The sequence below is a fragment of the Physeter macrocephalus genome, chromosome 2 (genome assembly GCF_002837175.3).
Source record: "Physeter macrocephalus isolate SW-GA chromosome 2, ASM283717v5, whole genome shotgun sequence".
NCBI lineage: Eukaryota > Metazoa > Chordata > Mammalia > Artiodactyla > Physeteridae > Physeter > Physeter macrocephalus.
This window is the reverse complement of record NC_041215.1, coordinates 51,598,611-51,608,129: the sequence shown is the minus strand read 5'-3', so window position 1 is coordinate 51,608,129 and position 9,519 is coordinate 51,598,611. Positions and strand designations below refer to the sequence as shown.

General features: G+C 39.2%; 1 long non-coding RNA gene across 1 annotated transcript; it reads right to left on the bottom strand.

The window, feature by feature from the left end:
* Nucleotides 1-4,543: 4,543 nt before the first annotated feature.
* On the bottom strand, nt 4,544-8,755 carry LOC114487192 (uncharacterized). Its single transcript, XR_003682036.1, has 3 exons — nt 8,744-8,755; nt 5,419-5,624; nt 4,544-4,626 (listed from the first exon to the last, which is right to left on the bottom strand). It is a non-coding gene; the product is annotated as an uncharacterized lncRNA (long non-coding RNA).
* Nucleotides 8,756-9,519: the final 764 nt, after the last annotated feature.

Here is a 9,519-nt window from a genome sequence, read left to right as displayed (position 1 = left end):
ACATGCCATGGAGCGGCTGGGCCCGTGAGCCATGGCCGCTGAGCCTGCGCGTCCGGAGCCTGTGCTCCGCAACGGGAGAGGCCACAACAGTGAGAGGCCCGCGGACCGCAAATAAATAAATAAATAAATAAAAATAAAGAACTTGTGGTTTATCGCATTGGCACTGTGCTTCTCACACTAGGGTACTCAAACCCGGGAGACAGGCAAGATTAACATGGCCCAGCTTCTTGGATCCTCAATTTTACCCAAAACTATGGGAAAGAAACAAAGTTGAAGCTGAAGTAGTATTATTTCAAAACACTCTTTGTAAATATTAAAACACCCATCCTTAGGGTTACATCCTTAGGGTTACCTGAGTTGGAGATGCACAGCTGGTATGTAACGGGGAATCGCTGATGGCTTTTATGCTCCGCAGTAACACAGTCAGATTTATGTTCTAGATCAATTACTCACTCTGGTAATGGTATGAAGAACAGACATGAGGGAAGAAAGACTACAAATGGGAAAGTCCGTTAGAAGCTGGGCATTTCCTCTTTGAGGAAAGAGATGCTGAGTAGCTGAAACAGGGTAGGGATGTAAGTGGGGAGGATTTGAGCACATTTGAGGAACTTGTGGAAGTAAGGTCATTAGCACTTAGTGATTTACTATGGAAGTTAAGAGAAAGACAGGAGTCAAAGGTCAGCCCAGGGCTGGGGCTCAGGAGACTGGATGGACAGCGATGCCCTTCAGCAAGCTGGCGAACATGGGAGAAAGTGAAGTTAGGAGAAGATGACAGCTTCAGTTTTGAACATGTACAATTCTACATACCCATGGATCTCCTGGTGAAGACAATCAGAATTCACGCCAATAGTCTTCTCTGATTCTCCTCATGAAGGTGGTCAAAATTAGTGGGGCATTTTGCTTTATCTCCTTCACAACTTTCAGTGGCCATCTCTAGAGTTCATACATGACCTCGTCTCAGCTCGTAAACTGTTTTCTTTGATGCCTCTCGACCCCTACGACAGAGTAGTAACTGCCTGGGCATTTTCTTAGAGTAGCATCAACCCACCAGTTCTGTGCAGTTCGCCAATGTTCTGATCTTTTCAATGGAACAGCATGTGTGACTGACGTGATGACTGCTGGTAAATAAGTAAACTAGAAGAAAATCCATTTTCATATCACCCACCAATCCTTTAGCTCCTAAGTCCCTATTTCTGAACTTTAGTTCACGTCCAACAACTTCTTCATCTCTTCCAATCTAGTTCCTGGCCTCCCAATTGTAATAAAATAGATACTGATCTCAGGTGGAGAATAAGCATCAGAAATAGATGAACTCATAAGACACAAATCTTATGTCCCTATCCCCCTGTTTTCATGCAAATGTCCCCAGTAATTAAATCAGGAAAAGAAAATGTAGCAAAAACATATCAGCCAAATGGTTTCAAAATTTCAGAAGAAGCTGTAAATATGGTCCTTTTTAGAAGATCAGGTTCTCACTAGAGTATGAGAAAGGGTAACAGTTGTTCTGATGAAGCAGTTTTTAAACTCTTGTCAGTGATTTGAAGAGAGATAACTGATGTATGTTGAAGAAGCTGGCAAAATTTTTAAATAGTTCGGACGCTACAGGGAGCATTTTTTTTTTAAAGCAATGTACTCAGAAGTGTTGGCAAGATTTTATTTGAACGTAGCAGTGCTTATGTGAGGAAGTTATTTTGAATTACCCTAGTATAAATATGTATGATTTTATTTGTATTGAAAATTTCCTTTGCAAGTGAGTGACTGAGGAACTGTTATATCTCTATTGCTTGGTAAATGATTTAGGTATTTCATTTTGGAAGTAAAATATTATACTCAGAATTCAAAAATAATATCAAAATCCTGTTTGTGACCACAGTGCTTTTTGCACCTACATTAATGCCTTTTAACTCTTATTTGCCATGTAGAACAAACGGCATCTGTTGTTTTAAGTCTGGCTTTTTTACATGGCATTCATGCATGCATGCAGTCATTCATCCAAAAGACATTATTCAATGCCTCTCATGTTCCAAGCTCTATGCTAGGCAGTGGGCAGACAGTAATAGTATTGAACTGTCCTTCCTCATAATGAATTTCGGGTAAACATTCTGTTTTCTCCAGGTAATTTTCTGCAGCACAGTGGAAATCTCAAATACTAGGGTCATATCTTATTATTTAAAAGCTAAGCCTTTTGAAGGTTGCGAACAAGGCTATCTTTAAAAGGTAGTTTTTCCTCTGAATAGAAAGCATGGAAAGAAAGATAAGAAGAGGTAAGGGCCCTGAGTGAGAAATAGGACTTAAAGCAGAGGGAAGAAGAGAGATGGGAAGGGGAAAGTATTATAATCAGGACTTAATATTTTTTGCCTCAGTATCTTTGGGCAACCAGTTACTGGTCTACATGAAAATGAAGTTGCTGGCAGGAAAAACACCCAGCCCACTGGCTGATGGAGCCTGTCCATTTGAAGGAGATGGAATTCCCTGGTGGTCCAGTGGTTAGGACTCAGCACTTTCACTGCCGAGGGCCCAGGTTCAATACCTGGGTGAGGAACTAAGATCCCAGAAGCCATGAGGCGTGGCCAAAAAAAAATGGAAAAACAAAACAAAATTCCCCATCTTCTCTGTTTTCTTTATTTACCTATTGTGTGGTATTAGAGGGTGAGGGGATCATTTATCTTAAATTACAACTACACACCTGCCTTCTTAAGCAAACCATACTTTTACTAATCTACTCCATTTTTTCTTGATGACTTCTTTCCTTTTTCAGAGAAAAACACCTCTTATTAAATTGTAATATATTTACTTAAAAATAAACCATGAAAAGACTCATCAGAGCCATTTAAAGAGAAAGACAAATATATACACACAATTCTGCATTTGCTCCTTCATTTTTTTTTCAGAATGTGTGTAAAATTGACACACAAGAAAGGGAATAAAACAGTTTGTGTTAATAATGTAATCTGGTACATAACTTGATGAAAAGGAGGTTGTGCCGGTCTAAGTGTTCTATGGTCCCTGCCTGCTAGGCTCATCTATCCTCACATTTTTTTCAGCTGGGCAGCTTGACTTTCGGGATCTTAGGTCCCCGACCAGGGATTGAACCCACACCCTCTGCAGTGAAAGCACCAGTGGACCGCCAGGGAATTCCCACTATCCTCATTCTTATCTCAGGCCTTTACAAGTTCGAAATAGGAGATCAATTTACATCCCTTTAAAACTTCTTAATGAATGGCAGACTCCACACACAACAACCAATATTTCCTATATAATAGGCACTAGTCCAGGGGACTGGGAAAGAGACATTGCTGAGAGGTCACCTTCTTTCGTCAAATAAATTACTATTTAGAGATACTAAATGAAGCAATGGTTTAAAAATTTCCAAACGATGTTACTTTGCTTTAATATCATAAAAAGCATTACTTTGCCCCCAATTCAAAGTCCAATGTGATTTCAAATGACCTTCGCAAGCATATTTCACCTAGCCTTGAACTCCACAACTACACAAGAATCCTCACCAACGGAAGCAAAACTTCAATAGAGATCATCTCTACAGGACTACTATAGCAAATTATTGTAAATAAGTTTTCAATATGCCAGATAAATGCTAAATGATGGTAGGTAATAATATAGCTCAGGATCATGCTGATTTCTCTAAAATGAAATTCCAAATACACAGTAGATAGATAAACTAAACTTTAGAAGAACAAGGTTTTAGTTTTTCATTCCTGTTTTAAAAGGCCACGTATTGTCTGTGAACTTTCAGCTTTGTTCTGTCCCTCTTGTCTAGAAGGGTGCTAGCCATGAGCCAAGAACAATAGGTAAGCCAGCTTCCCTCAACCCAGAAAAATTACCCCGTTGCACAGAAGCCATACCTATGGTTCCACAGTGGCCAAGGAAAAACCTAATAGGAATCGATTATTTTTTTTTTTTGGCGTGTAGCAAAGTTACTTCCAGAGAGAGAAAAAGAAGCCTGGTTTGCACTGTAGCAGAACCATTGGAACAATATGCTCTCTGTGTCCACAACCCAGTCCTCCCCTGACACCCTCCTTTCTAGGGCATAGGGTAGAAAAGTCACATACACAGTAGATCATGCCAGGGCCTGCTGACACAACCCTACTCCTGAATTTGCAGGCAGCAGAGTGTAGCAATGTCTTTAGTATACACATATTCTTACCTTTTTTTTTTTTTTAAGCAGATGTTTCAGCACTCAACTGGGGGGTGGGAAGAAGATACTGCAGGCAAACTTTCTCAGTGCTATTCCTTCCCTTCTACCCCCTTCCCAGTTCCTTCAAACTTCAGAAGTTTGAGTTAAGAGTAGGTATAGAGCTTTGGACAGTATTAAGGGCCTCTTCTTTTTACCTTGAATGAGTGATCTTTGACATTTCTTGGCCACACCAAACTGGCTGCCAGAGTGCTTACTCTTATGCCAGGTCATATAGAGAATTAGGTGGAAAAATATTTTTTCTTACAATTGTAAACAGAAGTGTGAAATACATAATGAAATTGTAAAGTATATTTATTTACCTCAGAGGTTAGAATCGTGATGCTTATAATCATGAGCACTCTACCTTTTCTACTACAAGTTAAGAAATTCCATATTCCTTTTCCAACTTTGTTCTCAGTAAGCATTGATTTCTGTAAAATGCAAGAACCAGTTAAACAATTCCTAATTAAATCATAAAGTAATTAAAATAATTAAATAAATGGCACTAAAATAATTAAAAATGATGAAATAAGTATCATCTAAGATACATGCTACATTCACTCTGGTTTTCTGTAATTTAACTTCATGTATTTTCCAGGTAATTCACGAGAAGGAATTCCTATTTATTGATATACCTACCCTGTAGCATTTTACATATACTGTCATATTTTTTCACCACAGTCAGCTTAAATTTAAGTCCTCTTTTGCTCATTTTAAAAATGAAGTTCTCAGAGGCTTAATATCTTGTCCTCAATACACAATTAGCACTCACAAAGCAGGGATTCAAATCCAGCTCATCTAATTTCAAAGCCTATATCTTTGCCACTGTAATATGCTGTAATTGAGGAAAATGTAAAGAATCTGGTGTCAAATACATTGAGGTCCAGTTCCCAGTCAACAAGCAATTTAAAAACTATACAAGAAAAAAAACAATTTCCAGATATGCCTATATCATGATCTCTCCTTCATCACTAACTTGTCCTGTGCTTAGGCCCAGTACTGGGGCCAATATGTGAGCAAGCAGGAACTTGCCCATGGGAGTTTCCCTAAGTCAAGGGTCCTGGTGAGAAGACTGAACTAGGAAAGACACTTTATCTGGGAAGCCAGAGGCAACAAAGCCAGAGAAACCATTCTACCTGAGCCAATACTGTACCTGGAAAAATGAGCCTAAGTGCTAGGTCCAAAAGGCAAAATAAGCCACACATGGAAAAACAAGTACTAACCAAGTCATCCAGGAGGTTTGGAAGTGGGTCACAATGCAGTGTGCAGACTGGGTGGGCACAAGTGGTTCAGAAGGATGTCTGCGAAAGGTGAGAAGACATTGGATGTCACCTGTATAAGGCGTCTGCCAGGAGGATGGATCTGGCAGATTCAAAGGCCCGTGAAGAAAGTCGTTGATTCTCTCTAGGTCACATCTACGCTGCCAGGCCTAGAAAAGCAGGTTTTTTTCTTAGCTATTATTATTTCATAGTTGTGATTATCATGAAGAGAATAATTTTTTAGAGTAAGGTTTTTATATTTAAGTACCTGAAACATGACTGCAAAAAAAAAAAAGAATCACTTTTAGAACGGTGCAAAATTAGAACTGAGTAACATCCAAGATTTATAATTTGACCTTTTAACAGAATAAGGACTGTTAAAGAAGACCACAAAGCAGCATGAAGTTATTTCCAGGTCACTAAACAATCTGTAGGTGCAAACAGTTTTTGGTCCCATTGCCTTTTACAAAGGAAAAAAAGAAAAAGGTACAGGTCACTCTGAGCCCCTACGCTGATGTCCAAATGGCCCTTTTGGTAGTTTCAACGTAAAAGAAGCATGGATGGATCCTTTGAGAAAGGAAACAATTAAGGGACCCTTTAAGTGTTTTGAGGAGTCTTAAGGAAAAAAAGAAAAAGAAGTCAGTATTGGGATTAAATATCGCAATAGTTTTTTTCCCATAAGCATTTGCATTGACTTTTCAGCTTTTGCATCAAAAAGAAAATCTGGCCTTCTGGATGTTTAAGAGACTGAGGAATTTCATTTTCCATTAGTAAACTGATTTTCTCCCCCACTATAGGTACTTAGAATTAGAGCAAACCCCAGGATAACTACAATTCCAAAAGGAAATGCTCACTCAGCTCATTATGAATGGTCTTACAACAAATACTGTTCTGACAGCCAAATTCCTGGTCTCCAAATTTGTAAGTTTGCCCTTTTTTTTTTCTCACAAGTCTTACTCAAGACCGCTTCTGAGCTTCTGCACATTTAACCCTTACAGTCAAAGATAATATGTTACTAAAGAACATGAGAAACTTCAAGTTCATACATTTGGACTAAAAGAAATCTGATATTTATAACCAAATTATGACCATATTGAATACAACAAATTAACTCCTTAACCAACAGAATAAAAAAACACTATTTATTTTCATGTCTGTGGCTACGAATTCTTTGAAGAGGTCTAAAGAACTGTAAACCAGCCAAAAATCCTATGATGCTTTCCATTTTATTTCTTCACTTTAATAACACAGCACTCACTTCTCAATAGAAAAATGACGAATGATACTAAAAGGTAAATAGCTGTTTTTAACTAGTCAAAATTAATTAAATTGTCCTCAATTGATCCGTATATTCCATGTTATTTTTTCAACCTTTCATTACAATAATAAAGCTACACTATAGTGAAGTTTCAGGCACTACTTTATTTAGTTCTCAAGAAAACTCAAAAGAATGGGCACTATTAGTGTACCCACAACATAGCTAAGGAAACAAATTCAGAGTAGATTGTCAGTAATCACACACGTAGTAACCTGCAGGGTTAGTATTCAAAATAGATTCTTTGGACGTCAACTGACACAGGGGTATAAAGATATCAGGGATAGGCTTGCTTGATCATTTTAAAATAACTTTAAATCAGTCCATATATTAATAAGTAAAAGTAAAAAATTATCTTAAATTCAGGTATGAATTATTTGTCAATTACCTCAATTTTCACTTTTTGACATGTGTAAATAGACCTAACCAAAAAGTTCAATGATCAAATTCCAATAAGAAAAAATGGTGCATAATTAGTGCACATCTCTGCATTTGGGGAGAGTGACTTGATTTTACATAGGGTATTGTTTTTCCTCATTAATTGTAGTTCTGTCACATACTTGTACATGACTGCTACATAAATGATTCACAAATTGTTAAGAAGTTTTATGGATATCTGGAAAGAATACTACAATTAATAAATAAACTTTTACAAGTGTCAGAGAGAAATTTTACATTAAAATGTTACTTTGTTTCTTCGTCCTGAGAGAATGAATTAAAAAAAAAAAACCACAGTTAAAATCAAGCATTAGATATGCAAATATGTGTTCAGATCAGAGATACCAAAATTATTCAAATGATTAATTATTCATCATAAAATGTCAATTAATAATTATGAAGCATAAAAACCATCTTTCTAATGCATCTTTATTTTTCTTGGCCTAAAAAGGGCTTAATATACATGTTCAATTGACTTCTAACAAGTTTTAAAAATCCAACTAAGTAAACAAATTGCAAACAAGTGCAAACTCTGAATTTTAATAGGAGAACAACATGCTCAAAATGAATGAAAGACAGAAAAAAAAATAAGGAAAACTAAAACCATAGCCACATTCATGACATATGCAACTCCGTGTTCACTCACCTGCTAGGCAATAGGGCAACCTGGCGAAGAAAACAACCCAGCAACTCAAGCTGTGAATTTGCTTAGCATGTACAAAACACAGGGCATGATGTTTCTCTCTGAATTGATTCGTGTGGGGCAGGGGTGCTTTAGGAATTTTTTACACTTTCCAAATAGTCATTAAAAGAAAAAGCACAGTTTAAATTTCTTTAAATTACCTATTATAATTTCTAAAGTCTGTTAAGCCCTGCTAAAATATTACCATAAATGAGAAAATTTTTCACATTGCCTTAATTCTAAAGAATTTCCCTACAACAAGTATTATTCATTTTTCTTCCAGGAAGATTATATCTTTTAAGAAAAAAGGAAGCCAATTTGAGCTGATATGATAATTCAGAATAGGGAGCCACTATGATTACTGAGATATAGATTTATATTTATTTTGTTACTATTATTATTTTACTTTTCACTGACACCTGGCGAACTTGTTCTCTGATGACCCAGGGAGTTACTTTAGTCAGGGCGTCCCTGACCTCCTGCTGGTAGATTAATTACATATGAAACACTGTGTTTTCAAAACGAAATGATAAATCTGGACACATAAAGGTGGCAGAAAAGAATCAGAGCGAGAGAGAAGAGATGTTAGGAAACAAAATAAGGGCTTGCAAAAGGGAGATATCAGATAGAAAGAAAGGATATATGTAGGAAAGGCAATTGGGAAAGAATTTCAAGAAAATAAGGATAAAGGTCAGGGAGGGCTGAAAGGAGGGCAAGAGGGAGGAAAGGAGGGAAGGAAGGACTTAGGGTTTTCAATCCCCTGGCGAGGCTGCTGGCGTCCGCGCCCTTAACGCCACAGCCTTCCAAGTTGAGGCGAAAGCCACCTCCTCGGGCCTGCGTCGCATCCAACTTACTACAAGTTTTCTGGTGACTCCTACAGGGCCCCTTTCCGTCCCCCCCATCCCACCCCTTAGTGAGATTGACAGTCGCGTGGAGGAGGCTTTTCCAGGCACAGCCTTTCTCATGGTAATCAGCCCCCAGCATCACCTCGCGGCCGCGGCCGCTCCCGCTCGGTGCGCAGCTCGCGGACCCCGGGGACCGGAAACAAGGCTGCGGGCGGGGAGCCGGCGAGCGAGCCAGGTCAGCTGACCCGGCCGCGGGGCGGGGGTCACGGGGTTCCCGGGCGGGTATAGGTCTGGGGGACGGGGGTGGGCGGGGGCCGAACCCCTCCCCCCCCAACGTGTTCCTCCGCCTGTGCTGCGGGGGCCTTACCCTGAGATCAAATGAAGGGACCGAAGCTGGGGGCGTGGGGGACAGAGCGCGCCGAGAACTGGGGGCGACAAGCAGACCTGTTTTGCATCAATAAATTAAGACGCTCATTTGAGTCCTGAAGTTTGCTGGTTCCTGTCAATGGAGACGTTGCCAAAAAGCACTGAAGCCGAGATTCAGCCTTAACTTCAAAAAATAAAATAAAAAGAAAATAAAATGAACCTCTCAGCTGGCTGCCCTGCTGGGGCCAGGTGACGTGCGAGATTCCACAGCCCGCGGGCCTCGCAGCAGGGATATTAGAGACGGTCTGAGATTCTCTGGTCCTGTTTTGATTTTGTTTGAAAGGGCTTCTCAGAGAGATGCTCCTGATTTTTTTTTTTTTAATAGACTTTCCCCTCCTATCCTAGGCTCAACTCCGAAT